This window comes from Lissotriton vulgaris, unplaced genomic scaffold (genome assembly GCF_964263255.1).
Source record: "Lissotriton vulgaris unplaced genomic scaffold, aLisVul1.2 SCAFFOLD_3108, whole genome shotgun sequence".
NCBI classification, from domain to species: Eukaryota; Metazoa; Chordata; class Amphibia; order Caudata; family Salamandridae; genus Lissotriton; species Lissotriton vulgaris.
This window is the reverse complement of record NW_028255248.1, coordinates 79,965-99,667: the sequence shown is the minus strand read 5'-3', so window position 1 is coordinate 99,667 and position 19,703 is coordinate 79,965. Positions and strand designations below refer to the sequence as shown.

General features: G+C 38.3%; 1 long non-coding RNA gene across 3 annotated transcripts in view; it reads left to right on the top strand.

Annotated features, from left to right (window-relative positions):
* LOC147659187 (uncharacterized) overlaps positions 1-19,703 on the top strand; it is a 117,638-nt gene that overhangs the window by 34,769 nt on the left and 63,166 nt on the right. For 2 of the 3 annotated variants that reach the window (XR_015307300.1, XR_015307299.1), the window contains exon 6: positions 4,006-4,035. This is a non-coding gene — a long non-coding RNA (uncharacterized LOC147659187). Of the gene's footprint in view, positions 1-4,005; positions 4,036-9,330; positions 9,361-19,703 lie in introns of all 3 variants that reach the window. The other variant, XR_015307298.1, reaches the window with a different exon arrangement.

Below are 19,703 nucleotides of genomic sequence, written 5' to 3'. Positions count from 1 at the left end.
TAACTTAGATCATACTCAAGCTCCACTCCACTCCTTAAATTCTTCAAAAAACTCATAATTGCAAAATTATAAAACTAATGTTTCAACTTTAAACTGAAGAATATTACAATAAAATTGTAATAACATATTTTACAATAATTAAATTATGTAACAATTTTCTTCAATATATGTACAATTTAAATTCGAATGAAGTGAAAATAACCTACAATTTTCATTCTCATTTCAAAATATATTTAATTAAATCAAGAAATAAATGTATGTGGTTTAAACAGCACATAAATAATTAACAACTAAATGCCTGATTTGGATGTTGGTCGGTAAGCATTCGACCGTTCGTTGGAGGTTTACCGACTGACATTCTGGGTTTAAAAGTCCAACTGCCATAGTTCAATGACAGTGGTTATAGTAGAAACTGGCCAGTCAATCCAAATGGCTTCCAACTGGATCAAAGAGTCCATCGGCTAGCCGTAGCTACCACGTAATCCCTTACCGATGGTGTTTCGGCTGTGGAGATTATGAGGTCGGTTTCCGATAGGCTTTCCATGGCAGGTTTTCCAACATGGAAAACATGTCTGGAATTTTCTGACATGGAAGGCTGGTTGGAAAGTGACTTTGTGGGGTCCCTAGCAGGGCCCCCCTCCTTCCGCGGCCTCCGTTTTTGGGTAGAGGGCACTAATTGTGCCCCCTGTAAATCCCTGCACTGTGTGGCAGGCACCATGAGGATAATGATTACAGTAACTCCCATTTCTCTGTGGTAGCTTTTGCTGCACAAACTCCATTGAGAAAAGTGCAGTTGCATAGTAATTGCAGTTTCGGAACACCCACCGAAGGGCAGTTGGTTCTGAAACCACAGAGATGTCGGTTGGAGGCACCTCCGACTGAATCATACACAGGCCCTAAATAAAAAACATAATAACTAAGAATCCTCTCAATATTTTCAAACTGAAAGAATAATCAGAGTATTAAGCAAATAAGACATCAAGGAGATAGGGAGAAACAAAGATAAGGAATTATGAACAGGGCTTCAAAAAAATAAAACAGGAACTCTGAAATTCAAATCAGGCACTTGGACATTTACCTGATCTCCTTCCAAGAGAACATAGAAAGATGAATCTCTATAATTTCTACACCATGGGACTCTCTCTCTCTTTTCCTTGGCAGATAGAATGTGGGCAAGTTAATATGCTATTAACTTGGGAGCTAAAGGCTTTAAGCAGGACTGACAGAGAGAGGCACTGCGTTTTTTGTTTAGGATTTAGACAGATATCACAGTTCAGATGACCTGAATATTTAGGGATGATTTTACTATGAAATCAAGCAATGCAGATCATCAACCAACGTTGTTGCACTGCATTGCATAAAAAGGGAGATAGTGGGAATAGATCTATCTCCTAAGGTATTGCGCTTTTGCTCTTTCCGTTTTGCTGGCACATTTTAGGTCCTGTATCTATGCTCTTACACAATGTGTAATATTTAGCATAGTTTTTGTCCTGAAAGTGCACCCTTCACACAAAGTTATTTTTGTGACACTGCACCTGTGCAAAGTGTAGCTAAATCTGGCCCCAAGCATGTGAATGTTGTGATGCCTTTGGCTGAACACACATGTGAATCTTACAAGTGATATGAGTAGTATTCCACCAGAATATCGACTACATAATATCATGAGCCTAAATCTCAAGCCCTAAATTCCAAGTACCAAACATAATGAAGGTACGTACTGGGGTAAAAATAGTTTTATTGTGCCTAACTTTATATATATATACATATATTTACCTTAACCATTATTTATATCTGTGTGTGGGTGCGTGCATGTGTATATAGATACAAAACCAATTTCAAAACATGTTATTAGAGGAAAACACACACACAACAGAGGAGCAAAGGATATTTATTCTTCATTACACATGACGTGTTCACATGACGACAATAGTGAAGTACAGATATTAAATAAAACCAAATTCAACAACACAGAAAGCCGACCCAAGTAGATGCTACAGCAAGTGCCATCTTATGAGAGGCAAAGTTCAAAGTGTTGCACAAAAAGAAATCGAAACCAGTAAAGCAATAACTACATAAAGTGAAAGAGAAAAACAATGCAATGTGCACAATATTAAACAAACCTCCCAAATGAAGTGTAGGATAAAGACAATTCAATCTACAACATATTAAATCAATGAAATGTTAATAAAATATTGTTCAGAGTCTCCTTTCCCAAACAAAATTCTGCTTTTGTCATTCTGGACTTAACCCTTTAAAATTTCTATAACAAATATAGTTAGTGGGAAATTGATATCTATCCAATAATCTTTGTTGTGTTCATCAAAAATCAGATACCATCCTCTCCATTCAGTAAATAGTGTATATCACATGTGACAGCCCAGTAAATAAGCCCAACATTGCCAACTCCATGGGGTAACATAGCACTGGCATTTAGTGAAATGCGGCCCTACTATGCGGACACTCATGACCAGGACATCACTGATTACATACAGGGAGGCTTGCGTGAGGAGAGAGCAACTTGTATAGAGTGACATCACAAAGGAAAGGGAGTCAGGGTAAAACCAAAAACAGCTTTTACTAAATGCAAAAAATGTGAGGCATGCACTCAATATAGAAACATCATGAGTTTTATTCACCTTGTAGGAAAAACATCAATGATATAAGGAGCATTGCATATAGGAGTGAATAAGGGCCAAATTTATAAATTGTCGGTATATGCAAGCCATCACAATAATGACATTTTAAATGTACCACCAATACGAAGGTCTGCCTGCCCCATTTAAATAACAGCAGACCTTCAGCTTGGCCACAGTGGTGACTACGGTCTCCACTGTGGCCAAACGTTTCTGACAGCCCATACTTTGCAGGGCCATCAGAGAAATAGCTACATGTCCTCCTGACCTATTTAGGCAGACATGTAGCAAGTTTTTTACTGTAAATTTTGGTAATAAAGAACATTAAAAGTATTGTGCTCCCCCTGCCCTGGGAGAAGACTCACATGATGAGGGAAGGATTATATCTCTTCTTTTCAGAAAGAAAATCCTGTCTTGGGATTTTCGTTTTGAAAAGAATGCAGTTTGCTACAAGGCTGCATCCTTCCTTTGCAGCCCTGAAGCAAACAGTAAAAGGATTTTGCAGGAACCACTGCAGATGCAGTTCCTTTAAATACCTTTATAAATGATTGCCATCTTTGGGGTCATTTAGAAACTAAGTTATTGGCCTCTCTGCCATGGGGACAGAGTAATTAAATCTGAGCCCATGTTATTTATATGATGCAATGTTCTTGCTCCAAAGTATTTATAGTGAGTACAACATTATCCGTGTACAAGAGAATTATGCATTATCAAAGAGCTATAAGATGGAAAGATTCCAGCTAAGATTGGCAAATGATTCCCCCCCCAAAAAAAGTCCATGGGGGATGAGAATAAATAATTAAATAAATATATTCAGCCCCTGTGAGATTGATTCAGAGTGACCGGGAAAAGGAGCAAAGTAGATCAGAGTTCACGTATATCATACAATATAATACACTATGATAACATTTCTAAAGCATGCAGCTGCTACCAAAGAAGTATCCAGTGCTAGCCGCCCAATTGTATAGGAGAAGATGACTAGTTAAACGTCAACAGAAAGTTTATGCATCAAAAAGAGAAGTCTTTAGCAGTTTTTGAAGAAATTATTTGGAAGGAGCAAAGCGTAAGGTCATGGGCAATGGGTTCCAGAGTTTGGTGGCAAAAAAGGAGCAACCTCCTCTTCTTTCCTTGTGTACCCTGGGAACGCAAGGATGTCTTAGCGCATTGGAGCAAAATAATCTTTTATCATCTGTTATCATATTAATGTATACCAAGGAGTGTAAAGATTGGTGAAGAGATGTATGTATCATTCATAACAGGAATGTGTTTGGTTGTCTTTTCTGAGCAGAAAATCATATTTTGGAAAAGTATTTTTATATGTGGTATGAAATATATTTTAAATTTGTGTTTGTCTACTAAATTATTTTTCTAGACTTCAGGATCCTATGGAACAGGACCCGAGGTGGGACATCTTTACAATCTTTAAAGGATTATGAAAGACTGCATATGTTTTGTACATTATTTGCTCAAACATTGTTGGATGAAAGGATTGTGGGAATGCAAAATGTAAAATGAATGTAGTTGCCCGAGATGGTTTTGTTTTTCTTAGATATGTAAATGTGTATTTGTGTGTATATATGTATATATGTATGTGTGTGTATGTATGTATCAACATGTGAGTGTATATGTGTGTGTGTGTGTGTGTGTGTATATGTATATTATATATATATATGTGTGTGTGTGTGTGTGTATGTGTGCTTACCTAAATACATATATAATATATATGGAAGCCATACAAGTATCATAATGCATTATGAGTTAAAACAACAAGAGGGCAAAACAAAACTTCAGAGTCGAAAATTGATTGGACCTTGTTTCAGAATCTGACAAGAATTCAAGTTTGTGAATGAGCATTGAAATCCAGCACAGATTTCAAAGTAGTGTTCACAATGGAAAAAGGTCTTCAAGTAGTACCACCTGATGGCAGCATAACGTTTGAAAAGTTTGTAATGTAACGCCATAACGTCATTCATGTGTAACACAATTGGAAGGGTAAAAGTCAACTGACAGTTGTCCTATCTTCTGAAAAGTAAATGAGCTCCATTTTTCTTTTTTAATAAATCTTCCGGCTATGATCTGAGCAATCTACAAGTGCATGAAATTAGCCCATCTATGAAAACCATAGACACATGGTCACAACATGTTTCATCAAAAGTATTTCCTGACAACACATCATACACACAGAGGAGCTCATTCCCCTGATGCTGCAGGCCTACCTGTCCTGCCAGGAGTATATCCCATATAGGGAGTCATGGGTGGGAGTTGCAGCACCCTAGGGCATCCTAGATTCGCCACTATCTACATAGCATCAGTGACACATATAGCATGTAAGCTTTCAAACTCTACCATGCCATCCATGTATGGCAGACCTTCATGGGGCAAATGGCTGCAGGCTACCCTCACTGTCAGGGAAGCCTGATGGTGTGAAGGATGCAGCCATGAGTGCAGATGGCAGCCACACTCTATGGCAGCAGAACCTGGATAGGGTGGGGGGAAGACAGTATCAAGTGCAGCAGGTAAATGCCCACTAGAGTAAGGTGAGGGCACACATGATGCAGTCTGCCCTCAGGAGCCTGAAAACACAGCTGATAGGGACCCAGGTGCCAGAGATATTCAGGGCACTCGTAACTTAGATCATACTCAAGCTCCACTCCACTCCTTAAATTCTTCAAAAAACTCATAATTGCAAAATTATAAAACTAATGTTTCAACTTTAAACTGAAGAATATTACAATAAAATTGTAATAACATATTTTACAATAATTAAATTATGTAACAATTTTCTTCAATATATGTACAATTTAAATTCGAATGAAGTGAAAATAACCTACAATTTTCATTCTCATTTCAAAATATATTTAATTAAATCAAGAAATAAATGTATGTGGTTTAAACAGCACATAAATAATTAACAACTAAATGCCTGATTTGGATGTTGGTCGGTAAGCATTCGACCGTTCGTTGGAGGTTTACCGACTGACATTCTGGGTTTAAAAGTCCAACTGCCATAGTTCAATGACAGTGGTTATAGTAGAAACTGGCCAGTCAATCCAAATGGCTTCCAACTGGATCAAAGAGTCCATCGGCTAGCCGTAGCTACCACGTAATCCCTTACCGATGGTGTTTCGGCTGTGGAGATTATGAGGTCGGTTTCCGATAGGCTTTCCATGGCAGGTTTTCCAACATGGAAAACATGTCTGGAATTTTCTGACATGGAAGGCTGGTTGGAAAGTGACTTTGTGGGGTCCCTAGCAGGGCCCCCCTCCTTCCGCGGCCTCCGTTTTTGGGTAGAGGGCACTAATTGTGCCCCCTGTAAATCCCTGCACTGTGTGGCAGGCACCATGAGGATAATGATTACAGTAACTCCCATTTCTCTGTGGTAGCTTTTGCTGCACAAACTCCATTGAGAAAAGTGCAGTTGCATAGTAATTGCAGTTTCGGAACACCCACCGAAGGGCAGTTGGTTCTGAAACCACAGAGATGTCGGTTGGAGGCACCTCCGACTGAAATCATACACAGGCCCTAAATAAAAAACATAATAACTAAGAATCCTCTCAATATTTTCAAACTGAAAGAATAATCAGAGTATTAAGCAAATAAGACATCAAGGAGATAGGGAGAAACAAAGATAAGGAATTATGAACAGGGCTTCAAAAAAATAAAACAGGAACTCTGAAATTCAAATCAGGCACTTGGACATTTACCTGATCTCCTTCCAAGAGAACATAGAAAGATGAATCTCTATAATTTCTACACCATGGGACTCTCTCTCTCTTTTCCTTGGCAGATAGAATGTGGGCAAGTTAATATGCTATTAACTTGGGAGCTAAAGGCTTTAAGCAGGACTGACAGAGAGAGGCACTGCGTTTTTTGTTTAGGATTTAGACAGATATCACAGTTCAGATGACCTGAATATTTAGGGATGATTTTACTATGAAATCAAGCAATGCAGATCATCAACCAACGTTGTTGCACTGCATTGCATAAAAAGGGAGATAGTGGGAATAGATCTATCTCCTAAGGTATTGCGCTTTTGCTCTTTCCGTTTTGCTGGCACATTTTAGGTCCTGTATCTATGCTCTTACACAATGTGTAATATTTAGCATCGTTTTTTTCCTGAAAGTGCACCCTTCACACAAAGTTATTTTTGTGACACTGCACCTGTGCAAAGTGTAGCTAAATCTGGCCCCAAGCATGTGAATGTTGTGATGCCTTTGGCTGAACACACATGTGAATCTTTCAAGTGATATGAGTAGTTTTCCACCAGAATATCGACTAGATAATATCATGAGCCTTAATCTCAAGCCCTAAATTCCAAGTACCAAATAGAGTAAATGTATGTCCTAAGGTAAAAATAGTTTTATTCTGCCTAACTTTATATATATATATATATATATATATATATATATATATATATATATATATATATATATATATATATATATATATATACATATATATGTACCTTAACCATTATTTATATCTGTGTGCTGTGGGTGTGTGCATGTGTATATAGATACAAAATCAATTTCAAAACATGTTATTAGAGGAAAACACACACACACAATAGAGGAGCAAAGGATATTTATTCTTCATTACCCATGAAGTGTTCACATGACGACAATAGTGAAGTACAGATTTTAAATAAAACCGAACAGAAAGCAGACCCACGTAGATGCTACAGCCAGTGCCATCTTATGAGAGGCAAAGTTCAAAGTGTTGCACAAAGTGAAATCAAAACCAGTAAAGCAATAACTACATAAAGTGGAAGAGAAAAACAATGCAATCTACACAATATTAAACAAACCTCCCAAATGAAGTGTAGGATAAAGACAATTCAATCTACAACATATTAAATCAATGAAATGTTAATAAAAAAATGTTCAGAGTCTCCTTTCCCAAACAAAATTCTGCTTTTGTCATTCTGGACTTAACCCTGTAAAAATTCAATAACAAATATAGTTAGTCCGAAATTAATATCTATCCAATAATCGTGGTTGTGTTCATCAAAAATCAGATACCATCCTCTCCATTCTGTACATAGTGTATATCACATGTGACAGCCCAGTAAATAAGCCCAATATTGCCAACTCCATGGGGTAACATAGCACTGGCATTTCGTGAAATGCGACCCTACTATGCGGACACTCATGACCAGGACATCACTGATTACATATAGGGAGGCTTGCGTGAGGAGAGATCAACTTGTGTAGAGTGAAATCACAAAGGAAAGGGAGTCAGGGTAAAACCAAAAGCAGATTTTACTAAATGCAAAAAATGTGAGGCAGGCAGACAATATGAAAACATAATGAGTTTTATTCACTTTGCAGGAAAAACATCAATGTTAAAAGTAGCATTGCATATAGGAGTGAATAAGGGCTAAATATATAAATTGGCGGTATATGCAATCGATCACAATGATGACAGGTTAAATGTACCACCAATACGAAGGTCCGCCTGCCCTATTTAAATAACAGCAGACCTTCAGTTTGGCCACAGTGGTGAGTACGGTCTCCACAGTGGCCAAACGTTTCTGACAGCCCATACTTTGCAGGGCCATCAGAGAAATAGCTACATGTCCTCCTGACCTATTTAGGCAGACATGTAGCAAGTTTTTTACTGTAAATTCCGGTAGTGAAGAACATTAAAAGTAATGTGCTCCCCCTGCCCTGGGAGAAGACTCACATGATGAGGGAAGCATTATATCTCTTCTTTTCAGAAAGAAAATCCTGTCTTGGTATTTTCGATTTGAAAAGAATGCTGTTTGCTACAAGGCTGCATGCTTCCTATGCAGCCCTGAAGCAAACATTAAAAGTATTTGACAGGAACCACTGCAGCTGCAGTTCCTTTAAATACCTTTATAAATGATTGCCATCTTTGAGGTCATTTAGAAATTAAGTTATTAGCCTCTCCACCATGGGGAGAGAGTAATTAAATCTGATCCCATGGTATTTATGTGCTGCAATGTTCTTGCTCCAAAGTATTTATAGTGAGTACAACATTATCCGTGTACAAGAGAATTATTCATTATCAAAGAGCTATAAGATGGAAGGATTCATTCCAGCTAAGATTGCCAAATAACCCCCCCCCCCCCAAAAAAAAAGTCCATGGGGATGAGTAAATAAGTAAATAAATATTTTCAGCCCCTGTGAGATTGATTCAGAGTGACAGGGAAAAGGAGCAAAGTAGATCAGAGTCCAGGTATATCATACAATATAATACACTATGATAACATTTCTAAAGCATGCAGCTGCTACCAAAGAAGTATCCAGCACTAGCCGCCCAATTATATGAGAGAAGAAGACTAGTTAAACCACAACTGAAAGTTTATGCATCAAAAAGAGAAGTCTTTAGCAGTTTGTGAAGAAAGTATTCAGAAGGAGCAAATCGTAGGGTCATGGGCAATGGGTTCCAGAGTTTGGTGCAAAAAAGGAGCAACCTCCACTTCTTTCCTTGTGTACCCTGGGAACGCAAAGATGTTTTTGTGCATTGGAGCGCAATGATCTTTTATCATCTATTATCATATTAATGTATACCAAGGAGTGTAAACATTCGAAAATAGATATATGTAACATTCATAACAGCAATGTGTTTGGTTGTATTTTCTGAGCAGAAAATCATATTTTGGAAAAGTATTTTTATATGTGGTATGAAATATATTTTAAATTTTTGTTTGTCTACTGAATTGCTTTTCTAGACTTCAGGATCCTGTGCAACAGCACCCGAGGTGGGACATCTTTACAATCTTTAAATGATTATGAAAGACTTATATCTTTTGTACAGTATTTGCTCAAAAAGTGTTTGATGAAAGGATTATGGGAATGCAAAATGTAAAATGAATGTAGTTGCCCGAGATGGTTTTGTTTTTGTTAGATATGTAAGTGTGTCTTTGTGTATATACGTAGATATGTATGTGTGTTTATGTATGTCAAAACATGTGAGTGTATATGTATGCGTGTGTGTATGTGTATATATGTATACTATATATATGTGTGTGTGTGTGTGTGCATACCCAAATACATATATAATATATATATATATATTGAGAGAGACGTGTGTATGTGTGTGGGTGTATGGGTGTGTGTGTGTGTAACTATATAGCCCCAAAGACAGATCCCATGATCAATTAGCAGCAGTGCACTGTCTGAGTGAGATTTAAATCAACATTGCAAGTTTCAATCTGATAAGTAAAAGGTGCACCCGAAGTTGCTTACCACAGATTTATATAGCTGAAAGACCTTTGGAAAATGTGCGCGGGTGGCCTGGGCAAAACCGGACACATTTTGGTGATCTGGTCATTGATAGTGTGCATTTTCCTTGCAGGATGGAAACTTGCAATGTTGATTATATATTTAATCAACATTGGAAGTTTCCATCCCGCAAGGAACACGCTAGAATATTCACAAACTGTCAGCCACATCTGGACTCAATGGTTCAGCCAAGACGCAGATGTCTATTCATGACTAGGGCAACATTTATCACATATAGATAGGATTTCTTGAGGACAGAACATTTTTTATAGAGTGACATCACAAAGGAAAAGAAGTCAGGGTACAACCAAAAGCAGGTTTTACTAAATGCAATAAATGTAAGGCGTGCTGTGAATATGAAAACATAATGAGTTGTATTCACCTTTTAGGAAAAACATCAATGCTAAAAGGAGCATTTCATATAGGAGTGATTAAAGGCCAAATGTAGAAAGTGACCGTTGAAGCAATCATCACAATGATGACAGGTTATATATACCACCAATACAAGGGCCACATGCCCCATTCAAATAAAAGCAAACATTCAGCTTGGCTACAGCAGAGAGTACAGTCTCCACTGTGGCCAAACTTCTCTGACAGCCCTTACTTCCCTTGGCCATCCGAAAAATAGCTTAATGTCTGCCATACCTATTTAGGTAGACATGTGGTATTATTTTACTGTAAATTTCACACTTAGATTTTGTGAAGAGTCCCAGTGGATATCCATTCATTATGGTGGTATTTCTTTGGACCAGTACCTCCTGGCAGGTAATCCTGCCAAGTTACTTATTCATAGATCTTCTGTCTACTGTGTCTCTGTGGTCCGCTAGTTCTTGCAGGACCTGAAACTTGTTACTGAGGGTAACTGAGTATTAACTGGTGTTGTGTGCATCCTTGAGGATTCTGGTGTTACATCACTGGTGTTGGTTTGCTGGTTCAAATCATCAATGCTTTCTTCAGTTTGAGCTTTAGCCTGGCCATTACATGGTGATGGTCTGATACCATATCTGCTCCTCTCAGTATTCTCACATCATGCAGGAACCTCTGGAGCTTCTTGGCAATACACACATGGTCAATCTTATTCTTACTTAAATGGTCTGGGGACACTTACATTTCCTTGTGTATTCTCTTGTGATGGAATACACTATTGCCTAGCACCAGACTGTTCAGGGAACCTTGATCTGTGAGCCTTTCACCAATCTCCTACATGTTGCCAAGTCTATGGTTGCTCATGACTTATTTGTACCCAAGGTTGCTGCTTCCATTCTTCGCATTGTGTCTCTCATCAGTATGGTGAAGTCTCTCTCAAGGCATTACTCCAGAATGGACTATAATCTGTTGTAAATTTTTTATTTTTCTTCTCTTTTGAAGTCATTTATGGCTGCATAGCAATAGTTTACATTTGTGTTGATCCATTATTCTTTTTGCAGAAGGTCCCTGTGATGATTCAGGAAGCAAGAGCTTCCCACCCATTCAGAGCTCTGTCTGATGCTGGTGTTATCATCAGTGCTACTCCCTGAGTGTGCTGGGTCTTCTCTTGTGCATGTCCAGACTAAAGCAGCATTCTGCCTGAAGTCAGTCTTTTCTGTCTTGGCTGTGTCCACTTGGTCTCGCTGATGCCAAGCAGGGCCAGTTTTAATTTTTCCATCTTCACTGCCACTTGGGCTGTCTTGCATGTCTGGTACATAGTCCTCATGTCCTATGTTCCCATGGTGATGGTCTTAGTCATCTTCGTGGCTCCTATGGTTGTCTGGCTTTCGCCACAAGGCATCATAGCTCTCTGTGAAGGAGATTCCTCTTTCCCCAAGGCTGGGATGTCTTCTGGTTGATAGTTCTGTAGGTAAGATTTTTTTTTACGAGTTGGGGTAGCTAACCCCTCAAAAAGCCTCCTCCTTTTACACCAGGAATTTGGACCGGCCATGGCAGAGTTTCATCCCCATTAAATTCCTCAGTATATTTCAGGTCAAGCTAGCTGAGTGGCATCATTGTTAAAGAAGGAACACATTTTACACCAGTGATTTCTTAACCGCTCCTGCCAAGAACTATTAAAGGCATGATGCAGAGGAGAGCAGTTTTAGTCCTTCCTCCAACTATCTGACTAAAGGAGTGCACTGAAGTTCCACAAAGCAACCAACATGTAACATCAATTTGATCTTGTTTTAGAATATGACAGGAATTCATACTAGAGAAACATGTGCATGATGGAATTTGAAACTTAGCAATCAAAGTATTATAACAATAAGTACAATTCTCCCTTCCAATGGGGAGACTCAAGGAAGGCATACAAGTATGATAATGCATTAGGTGTTAAATCAACAAGAGAGCAAAACAAAACTTCAGAGTCGAAAATTGATTGGACTTTGTTTCAGAATATGGCGAGAATTCAAGTTTGTCAATGAGCATTGAAATGCAGCACAGATTTCAGAGTAGTGTTCAGAATGGAAGAAGGTCTTCAAGTAGTACCACTTGATGGAAGCATCACATTTGACAAGTTTGTAATGTAACACCATAACTTCATTCATGTGTAACACAATTGGAAGGGTAAAAGTCAACTGACAGTTGTCCTATCTTCTGAAAAGTAAATAAGATCCTTTTTTCTTTTTTAATAAATCTTCCGGCTGTGATCTGAGCAATCTACAAGTGCATGAAATTAGCACATCTATGAAAAACCACACATAGTCACAAAATGTTTCACCAAAGGTATTTCATGACAACACATCATATGCCCTGAGGAGCTCATTCCCCTGATGCTGCAGGCCTACCTCTCTGTCCAGGAATATATCCCATATATGGAGTCATGGGTGGGAGTTGCAGCACCCTTGGGCATCCAAGATTCACCACTGCCTACATAGTATCAGTGGCACATATAGCTTGTAAACTTGAAAGCTCTACCATGCAATCCATGGGGCAAATGGCTGCAGGCCACCCTCACTGTCAGGGAAGCCTGATGGTGTGAAGGATGCAGCCATGAGTGCAGAGGGCAGCCACACTCTATGGCAGCACAAGCTGGATAGGGTGGGGGGAAGACAGTATCCAGTGCCTTCAGGTAAAGCCCCGCTAGAGCAAGGTGAGGGCACGCATGATGACTGTTAGACATAAGAAATGCAGAAATCTAACATTTAAGATGCAGTCTGCCCTCAGGACCCTGAGAACACAGCTGATAGAGACCCAGGTGCCAGTGATATTCAGGCCGCTCGTATCTTAGATCATACGCAAGCTCCACTCCACTCCATAAATTCTTTAAAAACTCATAATTGAAAAAGTATAAAACTAATGTTTCAACTTTAAACTGAAGAATATTACAATAACATTTTAATAACATATTTTACAATAATTAAACTATGTAACACTTTTCTTCAATATATGTACAATTTAAATTTGAATGAAATGAAAATAACCTACAATTTTCATTCTCATTACAAAATATATTTAATTAAATCAAGAAATACACGTATGTGGTTTAAACAGCACATAAATAATTATCAACTAAATGCCTGATTTGGATGTTGGTTGGTAAGCATTCGACCTTTCGTCGGAGGCTTACCGACTTACATTCTGGGTTTAAAGTACAACTGCCATATTTCAATGACAGTGGTTTAGTAGAAACTGGCCAGTCAATCCAAATGGCTTCCAACTGGATCAAGGAGTCCATCGGCTAGCCGTAGCTACCACATAATTCCTTACAGATGGTGTTTCAGCTGTGGAGATTATGAGGTCGGTTTCCCATAGGCTTTCCATGGCAGGTTTTCTGACATGGAAAACATGTCTGGAATTTTCTGACATGGAAGGCTGGTTGGAAAGTGACTTTGCGGGGTCCCTAGCAGGGCCCTCCTCCTTCCGCGGCCTCCGGTTTTGGACAGAGGGCACCAATTGTGCCCCCTGTAAATCCCTGCACTGTGTGGCAGGCACCATGAGGATAATGATTATAGTGACTCCCATTTCTCTATGATAGCTTTTGCTGCACAAACTCCATTGAGAAAAGTGCAGTTGCATAGTAATTGCAGTTTCAGAACACCCACCGAAGGGCAGTTGGTTCTGAAACCACAGAGATGTCGGTTGGAGGCACCTCCGACTGAAATCATACACAGCCCCTAAATAAAAAAACATAATAACTAAGAATCCTCTCAATATTTTCAAAACTGAAAGAATAATCAGAGTATTAAGCAAATAAGACATCAAGTAGATAGGGAGAAACAAAGGGCTTAAAAAAAAAAACAGGAACTCTGAAATTCAAATCAGGCACTTGGACATTTACCTGATCTCCTTCCAAGAGAACATAGAAAGATGAATCTCTATAATTTCTACACTATGGGACTCTCTCTCTCTTTTCCTTGGCAGATAGAATGTGGGCAAGTTAATATGCTATTAACTTGGGAGCTAAAGGCTTTAAGCAGGACTGACAGAGAGAGGCACTGCGTTTTTTGTTTAGGATTTAGACAGATATCACAGTTCAGATGACCTGAATATTTAGGGATAATTTGACTAAGAAATCAAGCAATGCAGATCATCAACCAACGTTGTTGCACTGCATTGCATAAAAAGGGAGATAGTGGGATAGTGATCTATCTCCTAAGGTATTGCGCTTTTGCTCTTTCCGTTTTGCTGGCACATTTTAGGTCCTGTATCTATGCTCTTACACAATGTGTGATATTTAGCATAGTTTTTTCCTGAAAGTGCACCCTTCACACAAAGTTATTTTTGTGACATTGCACCTGTGCAAAGTGTAGCTAAATCGGGCCCCACGCATGTGATTGTTGTGATGCCTTTGGCTGAACACACAACACACATGTGAATCTTACAAGTGATATGAGTAGTATTCCACCAGAATATCGACTAGATAATATCATGAGCCTAAATCTCAAGCCCTAAATTCCAAGTACCAAATATAATAAATGTATGTCCTTAGGTAGAAATAGTTTTATTCTGCCTAACTTTATATATATTTATATATATAATATATATATATATATATATTACCTACTGGCGGTCGCCAGTAGGTATATATAGTTAGGATTTTTTCCCTATGGGATTTCTGAAAATTCTATGCCTAATAACTTTTGCGTTCGTGGACGGAATTGGCTGAAATTTTCAGGAAAATGGCACATTTTGTTTCTGAGCAGACCTTGAAAATTTGGGGGGGTTTTGTGGAGGGGGGGCCGAGAAAAAAGGGGGGTCCCAAAACGCCTTTTTCCCATGTTAATTTCCATAGGGCGGTTGGACTCACTTTTAGCCCGAACGGCTGAATGGATTTTCACGAAACTTGGCAAAATTGTAGGGACTGTTAGCCCGATGTGCCTTTGCTAGGTCTCAATATATGTGCTTCAGTGGATTTTGAGAAATTAACGTTTAAATCAAGATATATATCTGTAACAGCGCTCCGGGCAGCTATCCGGTTAGCGAACCTTTCGCGTAACGGAACTTTGCGATGAGAAGCTGATTGGCCCTCCGGTGTCTGTCAACATTCTAAACAGTCCGGAGCGGCCGCCATCTTGTCTCTCGGTAGGATCGAGAGACAAGAGGAGGCCAAAACAAAGGGGGAAATTACCATAAGGGGGCATAGTAGATCCTCGTTGACCCCCTAGGTTTTATGTGGAGGTTTTAAAAGGGCCTAGGAGGGTCCAAAAAAAAAAATTTTTTTTTGCGTGGTAAGCGCCAAGTTCGCGAACCGGATAGCTTTCTGGGCAGCGAACTTTATGGATAAAAGAATGAAAGACTTTTCTAATACTGTATGTTAATTGTTTGTTGTTTTTCTTGTTTTTTTTTGTTTTCTTTATTTATTTATTTTTTTTATTATGATTGTGTTTCATACTTTATTAAATTTTCTAACATTTCATTGTCAGAAATGTCATAATTTATTATAGGGTGTAATTGTTTTTCATTTTGAAGCAAGTTGTCTACTGCTTCAACACATTGTAGAAGTTCGTGGTCTCTACTGTCATCCATAAAGTCATCAAGTTTGTCTTGGCTGCTCTCCTTCAGTTCAATCGAAAATGAAACTTGCTGCTCGCCTTCCATTTTGCCTGAAATTTGGATTAAAAAAATATATATTAGTAGAGATAGGGCACTGTTGGGATTAATTTTAGATAGGCAGTTTTTATCAGTGAATTTATCTTTTGGCAGTGTATAGTATGAGAGTGGAAATAGGACTAAAAAAAAGTGTATGTGATTTAACCAAGACACTACTACTACAGAGGGATAGTGTATATGTAGCAGAAAAAGTCTACTATATTAAGTCATAGTGCACAATATATTAAATTATAACTTACCTTCACAAAGAAGTTGAAGTTTTTTGAAGCTTTTGAAATAGGAGGTACAACAAGAAGTAGTAGTCAAAATGGCTGTGTTTCCTTCTCTCCCTTTATATATATACAGGTATATAACCAATCAAATGTCAGGTAATAAAAGTAGAAAATGAAAGTAACATTTTCATTGGTTGTCAATTCCAACAATTCAGATGTGTTTTGTGAAGTAATTTACCTCACGGTACTTGGAGAGGTCTACAGGCTAAATGGCTAAATGGAATTTCAATGAAATTTGTGAGAATGGAAGGGATTGTTATGTAGTATGAGCTAATCTATATTTGGTGAGAGTGTTTCTAGTCGTTATTCTGTAAATTACTTTCCCGCCTTTTTTTAGGACCGCTTTCCGGGAAGCTGCCCGGTTAGCGAACCTTAAGCGTCACGGGAGTCCACCATTTTGTGTTTCGTTCGCATTAAGATACAAGATGGAGGGCAAATAATGTTTAGAATGGGTAGAAGGGGTCATGGTAGACTTATCTTGACCCCCTAGGTTTTCTGAGCGTGGCTGAGGAGGCTTATATGTGCGGAAAAAAATTTTTTTTTAAAAAAATTCCGCGAGGTTAGCTTTCGGTTAGCGAACCGGGTAGCGCTCCGGGGAGCGAATTTTGTGGAAAATTAGTGAAAAAAGTTAGAGAAAAATAATAATTGTGAGTGATCAGATGTAGGGTAGCTCTGAGAAGAGCTTTTGGGTTTATGGTACATTTAGGTACTTATAAGTAGGTACCAATGCAGAGTCTTAAATTCAGAATGAAAATTCTGTTGCCCTCATCTGAGAAGTGAACTCCATCTCCTCTGTAGATATCTTGCATGTAGTAACGCAAGTTATTGTTGTACAGAGAGCCCATTCCATGGTCTCTCATGTAAGCTGAAACAGATTTGTTTACATGCTTCCTCGCTTTCTCAATTTGTGGACAAAATTGGTTGGACCACCTCCATTTCTGTCTTTGGCATATATTGGAATATACCAAGGCAGTTTGAGGAAAAAGTGCCATTAATTGCTCCAAGGTGTCCTTTAAAAGCATTTCCAGACCTACCCCTGTCAAAGTGCCCAAATCATTACCTCCACAGTGCACTATTAACAGGTCAGGTTTTGGCAAATGCATAAAGGTTTTCACCAATGGTATCAATTGGTGACATTTTAATCCTCTTTGGCCCAACCACTTAATTTCCACATCTTGTAAATTGAGGTTGTGTAAATTTCTGCTCTCAGCATACCTTTGAGCCCAGTGGATGTAACTATGTCCAACAATCCAGACGTTAAACATGGTGGAAGAAGGTTGTTCTGCAGTCAGATGAAGTGTGGTAATGAAAGGGCAGTTGAAACAGTAGGAGTTTCTAAAGAAAAAAAACTGTGGATTTACAATGCTAATGATTCATTAGCAGTGATTGGTGCATTTCCATTTCTGAAAACAGAAAGTTAGGGTGCATGGATGTGTTCTTTGAAAGATGTAATTTGAATGGTCAAGGAAGAAACATTTAATGAAAGATTGCACTGGATACGCAGGTGCACTGAGAGTTCAGAGTTCAATTGAAACATTGTTGTGTGAATTTGCAAACATGAGAGGTCTTCCAGGAGGTGGTTGCTATGGAAACAAGGCAGACAGGGCAGAGGGGGGAAGGGTTTTGATTTGAAAAAAGTGAGGGAAGAGGTATGATTGGCTAATATGAGAGATATGTGAAAAGAATATCTGTATTTCTGTGCTTTCAATAGCTGCAGCCTTTGGAGTGCATCCTTTTTCTTCTGCTGAAGACAATTTGGTGTATTTCTGAGACTGTTTTCAAAACTCAAAAAATATTTGCTAAGGTGAGAAAAGATTTATTTAATTTAGATAGAGAATAGTATGATTTAAGGAGAAAATGATGAAGAAAGCTGTGTTTTTAAAATGTGGTTTTGTCTCTAGTGATATACTAATAGAATTAGTTTCAAAGAGAAATTATAATTGCATATTTGGTGTAACATTCTGGCATGCAGTTACACAAGATATTGTAATACATGGAGGCCATTTCATGGTCTGTTATGTAAGCTGAAACAGATATGTTGCTTTTAAAAACGATTTAAGAAATCAATTACATTTCTAGATATGTACTGCTAGAGCTTCATAGGTTGTTTTGGGCCATATTTATAAGGTATTTGAGTGTCTAAGATGTTGTGTTCGCCTTTTAAAATGTAAAGTGTTCCTCATGGGACAAGTGTCTTGTAAATACGCTCCCACTTGTGCTTGGCAAATTTAGATTTTGATTATGGGAGTTACCTAGCCATGTTAATAGTGTCCCAAAAATGGTGCTAGGGCATTCCAGAAAACACTTTCATGTGTCTCAAGGACATTTTTAGTCATTTCTTCATGAATGCAGGTATACAATTGATTTATATGCTGTGTTTAAAAACGAATTTTGAAATGAATTAAATTTCAGGATATGTACTGTTAGAGCTTCATAGGTTGTTTGGGGTCATATTTAGAAGGCATTTTAGTGTCTTTGAAGTTATTTTTCCCTTTTTAAATGGAAAGCGTTCCTCATGGGGCCCTGAGCAGTTCTTAGCCATGTTATTTAATAGGAAGTGGATAACATGGCTAAGAGCATTTGCTGGGAAATGCATGAATATCGCTGATTTTTCTGCTATATTCATGCATTGTGGCCGTTTTTTTTCACATTGCTTCATAGGTTGTTTGGGTTCATATTTAGAAGGCATTTTAGTGTCTTTGATGTTATTTTTCCCTTTTTAAATGGAAAGCGTTCCTCATGGGGCCCTGAGCAGTTCTTAGCCATGTTATTTAATAGGAAGTGGATCACATGGCTAAGAGCATTTGCTGGAAAATGCATGAATATCGCTGATTTTTCTGCTATATTCATGCATTGTGGCCGTTTTTTTCACATTGCTTCATAGGTTGTTTGGGTTCATATTTAGAAGGTATTTTAGTGTCTTTGATGTTATTTTTCCCTTTTTAAATGGAAAGCGTTCCTCATGGGGCCCTGAGCAGTTCTTAGCCATGTTATTTAATTGGAAGTGGATAACATGGCTAAGAGCATTTGCTGGAAAATGCATGAATATCGCTGATTTTTCTGCTATATTCATGCATTGCGGCAGTTTTTTTTCACATTGCTTCATAGGTTGTTTGGGTTCATATTTAGAAGGCATTTTAGTGTCTTTGATGTTATTTTTCCCTTTTTAAATGGAAAGCGTTCCTCATGGTGCCCTGAGCAGTTCTTAGCCATGTTATTTAATAGGAAGTGGATAACATGGCTAAGAGCATTTGTTGGAAAATGCATGAATATCGCTGATTTTTCTGCGTTATTCATGCATTGCAGGCCTTTTTTTATCACATTTGCAAGCATTTCTTAGCCATGTTATCCAATGGGAGGTGGATAACATGGCTAAGAGCATTTGCTTCAAAGGTTGTTTGGGGTTATATACCATTTTTGGGAAATTATTAACATGCCTATCTAACTCCCATAATCAAAATCTAAATTTGCCAACCGCAGGTGGGAGCGTATTTACAATAAATTTGCACCATGAAGAATGTAAA